The sequence below is a fragment of the Leptonychotes weddellii genome, chromosome 4, assembly GCF_054177405.1.
Source record: "Leptonychotes weddellii isolate Sample4059 chromosome 4, ASM5417740v2, whole genome shotgun sequence".
Lineage (NCBI taxonomy): Eukaryota > Metazoa > Chordata > Mammalia > Carnivora > Phocidae > Leptonychotes > Leptonychotes weddellii.
In genome coordinates this window covers 132,578,616-132,594,565 of record NC_138372.1, presented here as the reverse complement: position 1 = coordinate 132,594,565, position 15,950 = coordinate 132,578,616, and the positions used below count along the sequence as shown (strand labels likewise).

The 15,950-nt window shown below is 39.9% G+C and overlaps 1 long non-coding RNA gene across 1 annotated transcript in view; it reads left to right on the top strand.

The window, feature by feature from the left end:
* Window positions 1-15,950, top strand: part of LOC115944782 (uncharacterized) — a 157,916-nt gene that overhangs the window by 35,812 nt on the left and 106,154 nt on the right. The window contains exon 3 of the long non-coding RNA XR_014144293.1: window positions 6,104-6,155. This is a non-coding gene — a long non-coding RNA (uncharacterized LOC115944782). The remainder of the gene's footprint in view (window positions 1-6,103; window positions 6,156-15,950) is intronic.

Below are 15,950 nucleotides of genomic sequence, written 5' to 3'. Positions count from 1 at the left end.
AAAACACTGGAACTCATATAAGAACCAGAGATGTCAAATCCAAACGAGTAAATCCATAGTCCCTTCTTATTTTTGGTTAGAGGTGTTGAAATTGCATTTTCATGGCCTTTATAAAATTGTCAGTAACTGTAGGAATATTAAGGGGTTAATCCGTTTCATTCACTTAAATATTCCAAACCACGATGAAAACATTTTTGCACCTAAGAGGAAAGATTGTGGGTGAAAAACTGAAGATACATGATTTATCACTCCCCTCACAAATAAAATTTATTCATTGCATCCACCAGCCATCACACAGATGGTCAGAAAATTGGCTTTGTGTAGGGATGTGGACTCAGGCATGAATATTAATATGAGACAGATGTAAACGCATATTAATATGCATTTGCTTTGCATGGACTGACATTACAATATTTTCATTAAAGAAACTGCATTTGAAAAGAAAGTATAGGTCACCTTTTACAAAGCATAAAATTGTATGGTAGAATATATTTGTTGGCTCTGGAAAACTACTGTTGTTAAGAAATGGAAAAATTAATGTTGAATCTGTGGTCGGGTGTTTACAACATGGCAACAGAGGCATCAGAAAGATTTCACTCCTCTGGATTACAATTAAACTCTATTTTCGAACTTTAGCCGTGCGGGGGGGCAGGCTGCCACTCAGCAACCTAGGAAGCAAAGCCCTGTTTGGAGATGATACATGGACAAGTATAAATTATGAGGACTCTGAGATAAGCTAAACTATCAAGAAAGATCCATTCACATCCTAAGATACAAATTTTCAGTGTGCGGTTGCCATAATGGCAGTGATTCATAAAAATATAAGATTTATGCAGGCATGGTACTTTGGGAATTTTTTTTTTTTTTTTTTGGTGCGGGACAGCGTTTTATGCTCACATCAGCGCCAGCATCTGTGCTGTTAGTATCTGCTTATGGTAGCATTGTGCTTCCTTCCCAAGTGGAAGGAGAGAACGTGACATTGTAAAAAGCTATTCACATGCTTGCTGCTTTGTACTCACAAACCATTCACAGGGTGTTTTGCCACTAAAATATTGCTTACTGAAGAGAACAGCAGCTTTCTTCTGTTTGCGGATCCCTTTAAAACTGCTGTGTTGGCTCTTCAGACAAACATGATTACATCCCAGCACACGAACATGCAAGTTAATAATTATAAATGATCTGTTATTGATTATTCACTTCAGCAACTTCACTAATCCTTACAGAACCTCCGTGAAGCTTCTGAATTCCATTCTCCAACCCTCCTGTCTCCCCACCCCCCAGACTTCCTCTGCCTTTCTAGCTGGCCGTTGAAAAAATTCATCTAGAGGTCGAAGAGTGTGTCCAAAAACAGAGTTAGAATCCCCCCGCACCCAACCCCAGCACTAGCATGGATTCCTGGAGAGAGCATGGAATCTGGTCTGGGATCCGGAAGCTTTGGGTTCATATCTTGATTCTGCTTCTCACTGGCCTCATGATTCTAGGCAAATAACTTTTCTGAGCCTCAGTTTCTTATGGGTAAAGAAAAGGCTACTTTCATTTGGTCATTTGGCATATTACTTATGAAAACTTATGTGAAATTGCTAGCATGTCTGGCACATAGTAATTTCTCAGTTCTATTTTCATAGTTTTTGATTTCTTTTGCTGGCCCAGCCATTTTTCCAATCTCTCTGTCTCTTTACTCAGCTATTATCCGTTCTGTTTCTTATTCATCTTCACTGTCGTCATTCTGCTTTGGCCTCGCTTACACTTCTCCTGGTGTACAACCATTTATAATACAATGGTTTTGTACCTGGTTTTCCCATCTACTCATCAACCGCGGGACAAGTTGATTTTCCTAAAGCATAGCACTGATCAGGTTTCTTCTTTGTTTAAAATCCTTCAGGGGTTTAGCATTACTTATCAAGCAAAACCCAAATCCTTTGTTGGCAGGCAAGGTCTCTTTTTGCTGAGCCTCTGATCTGCCCCTTTAGGCCAATCTGTCTTCTTCTTTTTAAAAAGATTTTATTTTTAAGTAATCTCTACACCCAAAGTGGGGCTCGAACTCATGACCCCGGGATCGAGAGTCACATGCTCCGCCGACTGAGCCCGACTGGTGCCCCCAGTCTCTGTCTTCTTGTTGTACTTCTCCTGGACTGCTTTTTCCAAACCTGCTCTCACTTTCCTGCCTTGTCCTTGCCTGGATTCTGTCGGGAAGAGCGTCTCTCTGTAGCACCACCTGGTGCTCCTTTCCCAGGAATATTTTCCTCAGAATACCCGTAGTATTTGGTTTCAGTCCAATAAATGTTTGTTACAAAGTTTATTTGACAAATACATTTTTCGAACTCGAATTCAGTCAGCCTTCAGCTCTTTCATGTGTCCATTCTACAGATGAAGAAGCTGAGGCACAGAGAGGGAGTAACTCTCTTGGTCATAGAGCTGGTAAGTGACAGATTTGGGATTCCAACCCAGGTGGTGTGGCTGCAGGCTGTGTTATTAGCCACATGTATTCTATACCATGCTGCTTCTCAACTTCAAAATTTTTAACATTTCATGTGTGTTCCTGCTAGTTCTATTCCTGTTAATGTACTGTTGCAGTTCTCTACCAAGCTTTCCTTTTTTTTTTTTTTAACAAGAGATTATTTGTCTAGTTTATTGAATCATTTAGCCTTTTCTACCATGTTTGAGTCAAAAATTAAACCAGTGGTTGTCTGAAAGGGTTCTGGATGAGCAAAGCTATTTGATAGTGGATATCTATCTATCTATCTACCTATCTATCAGATATTTCTTTATATATTTATGTGTTATATTTCTTTTAGGGGCTGATATAAAACATTTCCACTCTGGTTCCATAATCCTTGTGTATCAATTATACATATTTTTTTTTTAAAGATTTTATTTATTCATTTGAGACACAGAGATAGAGAGAGAGAGAGCATGAGCAGGGGGAGAGGCAGAGGGAGAGGGAGAGGCAGGCTCCCCGCTGAGCAAGGCGCACAATTCGGGGCTCGATCCCAGGACCCTGGGATCATGACCTGAGCTGAAGGCAGACGCTTAACCATCTGAGCCACCCAGGCGCTCCTATACATGTTGTTTATATATTGAAGATTTTCAACAAGATGGGATGTCTTGCATTAAGCAGGCCAAGAACATTCCCATGCCTCTAGGCACCCGGTAGTTTCTAGGTGGAAAACTAGCCTGTTTTTCTCACTGCCTTATTTCCAGTGTCTAGCATATTGCCTGGAATATGGCTGGTAAACAAATGCTCAAAGAACCATTCTATTTCCTCATGTTGTTCTAAGTACTCTTAGTAATAAGTTATTTATATGTTAATTTATTCCTTCATGTTTGTTATGATCACCCTTGGTGTGGTTCCTAAAGTTGCAATACAGAGTTCCACATGTAGTCACTTCCGAAGAAACAAAGAAATGAATCTTTATTTCCCACTTGAGGGTGGCTGGGTATCATAGCAAATGGAGCCCAGGGTGATTACAGAATATATTTATAGGTCCCTTGATCCTACTTCTCTCCACGTCTGAAGGCGTCAATTTTTTTAAAGCAGGGGTGCTTAGTCAGGGGCACACATACCCTTTAGGAGATCCATGGATGGACTTCAGGGTCTAGGAGATTGCTAAAATTGTGTACATAATTGTATATGAATTTTTGGGGGGAAGAGGTCCATAGATTTTTTTTTTTTTTTATTTGAGAGAGAGAGAATGAGAGACAGAGAACATGAGAGGGAGGAGGGTCAGAGGGAGAAGCAGACTCCCCGCCGAGCAGGGAGCCCGGTGCGGGACTCGATCCCGGGACTCCAGGATCATGACCTGAGCCGAAGGCAGTTGCTTAACCAACTGAGCCACCCAGGCGCCTGAGGTCCATAGATTTAAAAGAATAATTTATATTATTCTGCTTTGCCTTTTAAATGATAAAGTAATATGTTCATACTGTGAAAAATTCAAACTGTACAGAATATCAAGTAAAAAAATTCAGCCAGCACAGAAGCATATCAAATAATAAGTTAGAATTTGTTTTTTCTTCACTTTTCTCTCTTTACATCTTCAATCTCTTAATCTCATAAGAGGATCATACCATGGTTCTATTTGATGACTGACTTTAATAATACAAAGTTATATTTCCATACAAGTACATATAGACCAGCCTTTTTGAAAACCTTTATTTTGATATAATTACAAATTCACATGAAGTTGAAGAACATGTATAGAGAGGTCCGGTGTTTCAGGACCACTGGTAATATATCGCATAACTATAGTACAGTATCAAAACCAGGAAGCTGACGTTGAGGTCTACAGAATTTATTAACATTTTTCCAGTTTTACCTGTCCCTGTGTGTGTGGTTCTATGCAGTTGTTTTATGTACTATGCATGTAACCACGACCACAATCAAGGTACGGAACTGTCTGCAATCACAAGGACCTCTCCTGCTACTCCTTTGATAGCCGCATCCACCTCTCTGTCTGCTATCCCTAATCCCTGGCAACCACTTATCTGTTGTTTAGCTCCATAATTTTGTTATTTCAAGAATGTTATATAAAGGGAGTCATACAATTTGGAGTCTTTTGAAATTTGCTTTTTTTTTTTTTTTTTCACTCAGCATAAGTCCCTGGAGATTTATCCAAGTTGTTGAGTTTATCTGTGGTTCACTTCCATTTATTGCTAAGCAATATGTGGTACATGGAGCTGGTTTCTCCATGTGCCCACTGAAAACCACTTAAGTTGTTCATGGTTTTTGGCTGTTGTGAATAAAACTGCTATGGACACTAGCGTACCGGTTTTTGTGTGGAAAAGTCTTCATTTTTAAAAAGATTTTATTTATTTATTAGAGAGAGTGAGTGAGAGAGAGAGCGGGGGGCAGAGGCAGAGGGAGAAGCAGACTCCCCGCTGAGCAGGGAGCCCGATGCGGGGCTCGATCCCAGGACCCTGAGATCATGACCTGAGCCGAAGGCAGACGCTTAACTGACTGAGCCGCCCAGGCACCCCCAAGTCTTTATTTCTTTGGGATAAGTGCCCAACAGTGCAATTGCTGGGTCACGTGATAAGTGCTTGTAGTTTTATTAAGCACTACAAAACTATTTTGAGGTCTGTAGCTTTATCACAGGTTATCAAAGGGAACCGTGATCCTAAGAAGGCTGAACCAACTTGACATGACCCACATATGGTCTGTGACCCAATTATTTGCTCCAAATTGTCATGTAAGGAAACTTTTCTTTTCTCATTCTTTCTTCTGTTACCTCATAGGCACTTCGCACGAAACCTTCAGCAATGTTTCTTTGAGGACATTCCTTATCATTTACAACCCTGGTCCTAGGACTCCTCTAACTTCTATTCCTCTGCAGTCTTTTCAGTGCCCATTATCTCTAAGAGGAATCAGCAGCAACTCTTGCTCTCAGGGATTTTGACTGCATTTACCATACTGTTCTTATTTATTTACATTGTCGACACTTCATCTACTGATTGTCCGTGTCTGCTCTGTTAATCGTGTGTCTTATAGACAATTAAGTCCTTTCTACTTACTCTTGCACTGTGTTTCCAATATTCCCTCTACCACATGTCGACTGGTCTTCACAACACACTGGATGCTCGAAGCCAGTGGATTATTCGTTCAGTGCACTGAGTCCTTCAGCTGCTTCCACTGGAGGGATGTGCTCAGAAGGATCAATGGAGCTTGTTCCCAAGCCCGTTTTCCAGATGCGTTTGTTGTTGAAATTATGTAAATTGATTAAATATTATGTAAAGTGGTCATATATAGGTGGGAAAGAAAGATATTGTTTTTATGAAAACTTAAGTTGCATGTTTCGAAAGTCTTAAGGAATTCACTAAACAAGTTGCAGTTCAATTTAGTATGGAGGAAAATCTAGAAGGATTTTGCCCTTAGACTGTTTTACAAGTGTCTGCATGTTCTGTTTCTTGTTAAAGAAAGTACAACTGGAAATTATAGATACATTATGGGTGTGGTTTATGCAAGAAAAAAAAGGCTTCGCACTATTTCATAAGCTTGATGAATGTTCATTTGTATATTTTAAGTTACTGTAAAATATGTAAGGTATGTTTGTATCACTTTAGGACTCCCCCTTTTAACGGATATTTTTGCTTATGTAACTAATTCCAGGACTGAGTTATGTGGGAAACGCAGCCTGCAACAATGTGATGGCATTTTGCAGGTAAGGAAACTGAAATTTACAGAGATTATGTAATTTGTCTTCTTTTTCCAGAGGATTAATGATCCCCCAGTGGATATTGCAAAAATAGGATTGGGGATACATGTCATGTGTTGGGAAATTGCTTGATCCTATGTCAAGGTTTTTTTTTTTTTTTTTTTAAACCTTTATGTAATATGCATATTGGTGCCTGAAACCATTATTGATAGTGATGATAAATTTAAAACACTGTGACATTGTAATTAAAATACTTAAGAATGTTGAGTTAAAAAAAAGCAGGTTACAAACCCTGTTTATAATATAAATCCAGTTTTGAGAAGAAATATATATATATCCAATTTTGGGGAAAAATATATATGCTTTAGATTAGCATTACTGTCTAATACGCATCTTCCACATAAAATAGACCGACAACATTTTTACTAAGTCTTAATGATTGTTTTTCTTTCTGAGTGGTAAGAGGAGAGATCATTTCTTTATTTTGCTTTTCTGTATTTTAAAAAATTGCCTCTAGGCATATATAATATTTTTATGATCATTTAAAATGTTCTGAAAAACCAGTCATGGACTTGATTTTTTTCATTCTCCTTCACCTTAAAAAATATGCTGACTGGTCTATTATTACAGTCATTTTAATGCTGGTGGCATGGGATCAGGGGAAGTGAAGGACTCTTCCACAATATTTTCCCTTTGTCTGGTCTTCTGGACAAATCGCTTTAAAAAACAGGCCCACATTCTGACCTGCTTTTCTCTGATACCTGACAATTCGTCTCAGATGTTTCTCTCCCGGGTCTACCAATGTCTTTTCAGTGCTGCGTTCTGAAGAATTGAATGCAGTATGAGTTGATTTAACAGAGCTCTGTCATCCTCGATCTCTATTATGTCTAAGATTATAAGAAGTCTCCTGTCTTGTGACCTGGAATGGCCCTGCTAGAATGAATAATTCACCATCTAGGCTTCTGTGAGAGTCACCTTATCTATGCCTTACCTGTTTTTAATGGAAGTTTTCTAACAAATGAAAAAATATGGGTAAATAATTTTTCGGATTTTGTTTCTTACACTCCTGTAGTAGATTCCTGAGCTATATAAATGTGCAAATGAAAGCTGTCTCTTATTATCCACCTGGCTTTCTCCGTGCAATTCATTTAGCTACACCTCTGTCTTTTCTTTTTGATGTAACAATTGCTGAGATGAGGATGAATTGTAATATTACTTGTCTGGAATCAGAGTGAAATATGCCCGGAGAATGCAATGATTAGGGTGGGGGGAGGGTGTTTCTATGTGAAAAACATACTCTTTTTTAAAAATCAGCTTTGGTGGAAAATTGCCAGCCGATACATGGAGCTTTTAGTTAAAAACAAAGTCCTAGGTTATAGTTTTCCACAGAAACATGGTAATAATTCATTAAACTTTAACAGTTTAATCCAGAAGTCAGTGATGGTGGGGGGCCTCCGTGTGAAGCATAGAAAAAAAAAATCTCTCTGAGGTTTGGTGCAATTTTCTTGCTTTTAATCTGGTGTTCAGGGTGTTTCCAATCATCCTTGCTTCACAGTTGGGAGTTTTTCCTTGGCGTTCTCAAAGATTGTAGAAGGAATGATAAAACAGCCGTTATCAGGCTGTGTGAGAATCTCCCTCTTACCTCACCACAATAGGAGGGTGAGGTACAGATGTTGTTTAATGAAGAACTTAGGAGACAGGTCAGCCTGTCCAGCCTGGATGAACACAAGGCTGTAATTGCTCAAGTAGGGACACATGTTACACCCCAAAGAGGATTCTCTTTGACAGCTCCAGCTTTTCTGGCTGAGTCCTCCGAGAGGCGAGAATAATGATGTCTGTGGATGTATCTTGATGTGTGTAAGGGACACAGGGAGGGTGGCGGGTGACAGATATGAGGGTCATGAAATGGTTTAACTTTTCCTTTGTCTTCCAAATTTAAGACACTTGTGGCATAAGAATTGTCCTAAGAGTTCAGTATTTGACTTTTCTTGAACAATTCAGTTCTCAGTGCTAATCCACCTGCCAATCAACACCTCGGAAACAAATGGAAAGTATGAGAGGATGAGTCAAATGCCTTACTCATTACAGAGATTTCATGAGCAGAGAACAAGAGGGAGTTCACTCAAGTGATCTCTCAGGACAGCATCCCAGAACTTCTGCTAACAATCAACTGATCCATAGAGGTCTGATTCTACTCTTGTTCAGTTGACACAGGTTCCCCAGCCATCCAAGTGCAGGGCTTGACCCTTCTAGTGATTAAACACTTCTCGCGCTTTGGTGAGCCAATGGATCACATATGAGTGTGATAAGGGCTCTAACAAAAAGAGTTGTAAAAGATAAGTTTCATTTTTTAAAGTACTGTCACCTTTTGTCTATCTTTTAAATACAATATAAAAATTTTTTTACCAAAAAAAGAAAGAATTGAAAAAAATAAAAGAGAAATAAAATATCTTTGAATCGTAACCCCAGTAACCCAGTGGTAATTATTGTTAACATCTTGGTGTAGGCTTTCCTGTCCTGTTTCTTACGCGTGTGTACACCACCCCCCCACATACATTTTGATTTTTTAAAATAATAATCACATGAGTCATCACATTCATATTGTTTAATAATCTGCTACTTTCACTTGATAATATCATGGTCATTGTTTCATGTCAGTACATTAAGCCTCGGGTTATAATTTTTAATAGCCACATTGTAATCAATTGTATAGATTTATCTTTAGTTATTAAGCTGATTCCTTATAGATGGACATTTAGTTTTTTCCCACCATTCTGCAATTATAACAAACTCTATGATAAATACTTTTGCAATTTTTTTTTTACATATTTGACAAATTATGTTAGAAAATAGAATTTCTGGAAAAAAGAAATTGATAGCTACAGCCAAACTGTCACCTAAAGATGTTAAACCAATTTATGTTCCTGCCAATAGTGTATGAGAATTCCTGTGTTTTCTCAAACACTTGCCAACATTAGGTTTTGTGTTTAAAAAAATCTATATTAATCTGTTAAATTAAAAATATTATCAGTTTGTTGTCCTGATTTGCATTTATTTTCTAACTAATAAGATAGAGCATTTTTTATATGCTTGTAACCACTTGTATTCTATCTTTTACCATCTGCCTTTTCATAACTTTTGTTCATTTTTTATCCTATTTGGCTGTTTATATTTTCCTTATTGATTTTTAAGTTCATTATGTATTAAGCATATTAATTATTTTGTCATGAATTCTTTCCCATAAGCCCCCAATTTGTCAACTGACTTTCTAAAAACCTTGTTAATGGTTTTTTGGGTCAAAGAGAAACTTTAAAAATGGTATGTAATAAAATCTGTTCATCTCTTCCCTTTATGATTTCTATCTTTGCTGTAATTCCCAGCCCAAGATTATGTAAATTTCACTGATATTTTCTTCTAGTACTTTTATGATTTATTTATTCTTATTTGAATCTTTAGTCTATATGGAATGTTTCTTACATTCCAGTATACAGCACTGGTTAGGAACTTAACCCTTCCTCCTTAAATGGTTAACTACATTCTCCATCATCACATATTGAATTTTCCATCATTTCATTATTGTTTTGAGATGCTTTCTTTATCAGATTATAAATTCTGATACATACTGGATCTGTTTCTGAATTTACTCTTCTATTACTCCATCTACTCTTATGCCAGTGTCATACCCTTTCAAAAACTCTGACATAATGTAGTGAACAACTGGAGGGCATATCCTTTTGTCTACTTAGCCATTGCACACCACCATCTTTCCATAGCAGTTATGAATGTATGCCTGGACTTGAGTCCAACCCTGTTACTGCATGTGTAATCACAGGCAAATTGCCCACCTCTTTCATGCGTTGATTTCTTCCTGTGTTGAATGAAGAAAATATACCTCACAGAGTTGTTGTGACAAGTGAAGTAATCTGTGTAAAGCTCTCTGTGCGGAGCTTGGAATATAGTATGTTCACCAATAACTTAGTTCATAATAGACATTAATTTTTTAATTTTTTATTTATTTTTATTTTTAAAAGATTTTATTTATTTGACAGAGAGAGAGAGAGAGAGAGAGAGACAGTGAAAGAGGGAACACAAGCAGGGGGAGTGGGTGAGGGAGAAGCTGGCTTCCTGTGGAGCAGGGAGCACAATGCGGAGCTGGATCCCAGGACCCTGAGATCATGACCTGAGCCGAAAGCAGACACTTAACGACTGAGCCACCCAGGCACCCCATAATAGACATTTAGGACATGGTCCTTCTCATGGTTTTGCTCATGACTTGACTGGAAAGATTAAGGATAAACATGAAAAGGGAGATAACTTGATGACACACCGTAAGGTGAACACGCACATTCCAAACCTCCCCTCTGTTAGGTGGCAGACTCAGGGCTGCTGTGGCAGGAACAGAGATGTGTGTAGGGCAGCTGCAGCTCAAGACATATTTCAGGGTGGCAGTGACTTGATTTGGTCATCAATGTCCAGGAATTGTCCTCAGCTTTGTGGTCCAGTTGATCTAGAGTCAGTTCAGATCTGGAGTCACACCCAGCAAATATATGGTTTCAGGTTATCTGATCTGAGAAGACGCACATGTCTAATGCTCTCAGATCATGTGCCCTGTCCAGAAACCATGGAGATCTGCATTCTGCTGGCTGCTTTTATAAACATGGTACAATCCCTCTCCTCATTTTTTTGTCTACCAATCATTATGATGTTTAAGTTTCCCAAATCAGAGGGGTGGTGCCTATTGCAGGTGCCCAGATGCAGTGGCAGCTTATCTGGTGCCTTCTTGCTCATGGAGTCTGAGTCTCTTAAATTGTTTATGAATGTGGATTTCCACTGTTTGGAAGGCCTGCCTTTGATACCACGTATGACACTAAAATGACTTAATGTGACTTATATTAACTTGTTATACTCTTTTCTGTTCCTCTACCCAGCAGCTATTCCTTATGCCAGCCTCTCAAAGCTGGATAAATTATTTCTGCACCCCCATATAGAGTAACTCTTCTAGAACAGGAATAGTTACTTTTTAATGCGATGTCTATCTCCTGTTCACTATTGGATAAATACAGACAAATTCACATTCTTTGCCTATTTTCCTTGATTACACACACACCTCTCTTCTGTTGCTATAGCTCTCCTTTGTACTTGTTATCAAATACAGTTGATTAAGTTATAACCTTCGTTCCCTACATTCTAGCCTTTAGAATGGTGGGCTTGGCAGATTCCTAAGTCCGTGCAACAACACATTTACACCCCAACTCTTAGGACCACTAAATATGCTAACCCTTGTATGCTGACTTTTCCCACCTTCTGTTTCAATGGGTGCTTGTTTCCTGACCTTGCCTTCAAACTCAGAGGGTGTAGATTCTTGATTATGGCCCCCAAATGAGCGGCGACTTCTTTCATGCTACTAAAAGGAAGCTTCTGCTTTCATCTTAGTTCCATTTTCCTTGGGTGACACCAGACAAGGGAGTTAGCAGTTTTCACATCTAATGTTATCTATCTATAATATAATAGTGGGCTTTATTGTTCCAAACTGCTGTTGAAAGACACAACCACTACTGAGCCATTACCTATATATATTTTTATCACCCACCATTCATTATAATGCCTTTGTGTTCTGTCTGCGTTATCAGAGGCAACTAGTATTTATTAGGTATCCCCTGGATGTGTGATGTTGTGGGAGGTGCTGCCAAGGGCACTTGTTTAGAATGAAGCATTACATGGGAGGAAGGTGACAATTTTTCTTTATAGGGAGTGCACCACTCTACCTTTCACTGTAGTTTTGGCCACCAGGTTGGTCAAATTATTCATTTTGTCCCTTGGACTCTGTTAGGATTTCCTAGAAATGTGAGTGTGTTTGTCATGTGCTTTAGATGGGCTCACTGCAATATGGCCTTTGCATGAATACAATAAGAAAAGATAGTCCCTTCCATTATATGTAAAATGTGTGTGTGTATTTATATCTCAAGTGCCATAAGAACTTCTGCTTTCATTTCAGTATGTATGCTGTGGAGCTGGGTTAATTTAATAGAAGACTTATAAATATTTCTAGACCCATTTCCCCAAATAAACTTAGCTGACCGGGGCGCCTGGGTGGCTCAGTCGTTAAGCGTCTGCCTTCGGCTCAGGTCATGATCCCAGGGTCCTGGGATCGAGCTCCGCATCGGGCTCCCTGCTCCGCGGGAAGCCTGCTTCTCCCTCCCCCACTCCCCCTGCTTGTGTTCCCTCTGTCGCTGTGTCTCTCTCTGTCAAATAAATGAATAAAATCTTAAAAAAAAACAAAAACAAAAACAAAACTTAGCTGACCTTATTCCACATCGTATCCTGGAATTTCTGGTGAGGACTTAATGTTCCCTTCCTGGAATAGTTTCTGACTTCTTGGCGTCTGATTAGTATAGAATCTGAGCTCCCAATTTTCTTCATCTTTGGATTCATCAACCATCTCAAGTCTCACAGTGTATATGTAGCTGCAGTAATCACCCTGTTGGTATAGTGGGTCTGAGCTATCTGTCCATTTTGGCATACATAGTACTCCCTTTGATCCTACTGTCTCTTGGTCTCTGGGGTACCTGCCATTGAATCATAGAGTCCTGCTAGATACTGACAAGTGGCAAATCTGACATGATCTTTTTGAAGTTTTGGATGATTCTTTTATTATGAGAATGATGATGGTTTGAGTTATGACTTGTTTCTTGTTCTCTACCTAAAGTTTCTTAGCAGAGCTAGAATCAATCCTGGTGTGATCACTGGTCATACGAAGTAGAGAGTTGCATGATATTTTTTTGGACACCAAGAGGGACTCATTTTATCAAACACAGAAGCAAGCTAACTCATTAAACAAGGCATTTCAGTGCAATGGAATGTACTGGATAGTCATCATTATTAATAAAAATATTGATAAAAATTTTAATGCATGCAATCTCATCATTTTACATAATAGCCAGGTATTTATTAGGCTTTAACTTGCATGATGTGGTATGTTTTCCATGTGTGTCCTTTTATTCAACGGAGGCAAAGTAGATACCATCGCCTTGTGGGGAGTCATCATGGGGTATTGGAGAACCAGACAAACCTGGTTTGGCTTCCACTGCAACTACTCTAATCACCCAGTAGTACATGCAAGCAACTTACATGCAAGCAAACAACTTGAGGGTTGTATCATTTGGGTTCCAGTCAGGAGGCTGAACCATACGAATTATGTTAACAGAGAATTTAATAGTAAGAATTGTTAACCAAGTGTTAGAGAAATGAAAAGGTTAAAAACGAACACCTAGGTATCATGGCGGTGGTGATACAGGAAGAAGCTACCATCCTTCAGCTAGGGAAACAAGAGAAAGAAGATGGAATTATTAAAACTTAGAAGATTGGAGGAAGGACCTCACAGGGCCAGGACGCAGATCTCTGAGGAGGGTGTGCTGGCTGGGCTGGTGTCACTGAAGAGCTGCTTCTACGAGTTTTAGAAAACCTGTACACTTTCCTCACTGTTGCTACTGGAGTGAAAACTGCTACTGTGAGTGGGAATGAGCTGCTGCGGCCAGAGCTGGGAGGTGGTGTTGCTGGGATGAAGCAGACAAGAACAGGGAATAAAGCAGGAAGGCGCGAATCCTTCCTCCTGCCGGCTTGCGGTCTCTCTGACGCCCCCTAGTGACAGAGCCTAACAGGGAGCAGCAGGCTCTGTCTGTGGTCTGCAGAGTCCCAGGCCCACCCAGCCCCACAGAGCAGAGTGGAGCAGAGAAGGCTGGTGCCAGATGGAGAAACAATCGTTTCATAGCCAGCACGGGCTTGATGTTGCCTACCCCAATGGGTTATTTTAATCATTGTTGATATTGAAATTTATGTAAAGAATCAAGTATGATGACTAGTTCATAGTAAGGGCTAAAACTCCTCCGTTCTTTTCAATTCTTACTGCTTTACAAAGTCTTCCACCAGCCTAGTTTTTAAAGCTTGTCAGTTACCCTTTGATACTCTGATTTTGACCCCAACCCCCACCATAGTAGCATTTTATGTGTGGATCAGTGGAATTGGCTCTGGAATTCATTGGTTATTAGCTGTGGCCTTTGGGCAAGTTAATTAAGTTCTCCAAGCCTAAATTTACATTATATGAGATAACACATGGACCATGCGTAATTCAAAGCCTTGCAAATAAGTGTTTAAACATGTTAGCTGCCATTATTGTCATCCTCATCATCACTGTCATCATTTCATGTGTATGGAGAAGGAGCAACAAAATAAGCCTCAACCTAAGATACAACATCTGAGAAGCCAGCTCTCTCCCAACTCACCACTGATTACCTTTATCTCCGAAACCTAACCATTCTAATGAAAAAGAAACAGTTTTCCTCTTCAGCCATCTACCTCATTTTTGGTTCTTTAGAAAATTTCTATTTTTCTAATCTTTGATCTGATATTCTGAAAGAAGCCAGCATTACCAATTCTGTTTTGTATTAGAGGCCATTGAGACCTGAGATTCTTTGAGACTTTCCCTGAGTCATGCATGTGTTTGTAATAAAGCCTGGAAGGGATTCAAAAATCCATCATGCCACTATCAGGGACTCTTGAATTCTGAAGCATTCCTGGCTCCCACTTGCTCAGGGATATGGAGACTGTCAGTAGAAATTCAGAATGAGTGTTCTGCATGGTAATGCGGTACAGCACTGCTAGGTCCTGAGGCAAGCTGAGGACATCCTGAATTTTATGCATTATGCATGAGAGGGTGTAAGAAATAAAGGATCAATCATCTTCTCCCTCAGATAACATTGATCATTTGCTACACATTATTTGGCTGGGCTCTGTGCAGATTTATTTTCTCCAATGAGAACGAGAAGCAGATTGCCTGTTTTCTTAATGAGCAATGACATCAATCTAGCCAAATCTATCTAATGCACTGGATGACTCTCTCTCTCTTTCTCCCTCTCTCTCTGCCCCCCTCTCTGCCATAGTTAGAAGAAATGGGGACAGCTTCTGAAGACCGTGCCAGCTCCTGTGAGGGTGGTGACAGAGTGGGAAAATTGGGTCTAATTCAGGGTGATGAAGAGTCTCTTTCTCTCCCTTTACTTTTTTCTCTCTTTAATTTAAAGCTGTGTTTTCGCTCTTCATTTTTCCAGATGGCATATTCTGAGGGGCTGATCTGCAGAAAAGGCCAAGTGAAAAGTCACCCAATAATGAGAAAGGAGAAAGATGGCATGTGAAATGCGTGACTCCGTAGTGATGCTAGGACTCTGAGCAGGCTGGAACAGCACAATCACCAGGAAAAATAACAAATACCAATCAGAGAATGTTATTATAGGCACTCCCGCCAACACGAATGACTCTCAATAACATTGGAATCAACACGTGGCACCATGAGCAATTGGAGTTGAAACTTCTATTGCTACGGTATTCCCCTCATTGTGCTAGCCATTGGCAGTAAATGGGCAGGTGTCGGAGGTAATGGTGTGACTAAAGGTTTGAGAGGAGAGTGGGATGATGTTTTGCCAGGCACTTTCCCTCCTTCAGTCAGACAAGTGTCCACTGAGGGAGGTAGGGGCTTTGGGACATTGATTGGATGAGGTTGGGCAATTTGGGATTTGGTGGAGTAGACTACTGATGGCAGATCAGGGCTGGCCTGGAGTCCTGGCAGGAATGGCCCCACTGGAGGCTGTTTGCAGGGAAGCACCATGCCTATGGGAGAGCATACATCACAGGCCCCTGGCCTGGCAGATGGTAGGGCAAGAGGGATCCCAACAGAGGAGGAAAATATGTTACTAGGTGGAGGGAGGAGAGGGATAGGGCAACTTCCAGGAGATCCTGCCAATAAACGGCGGT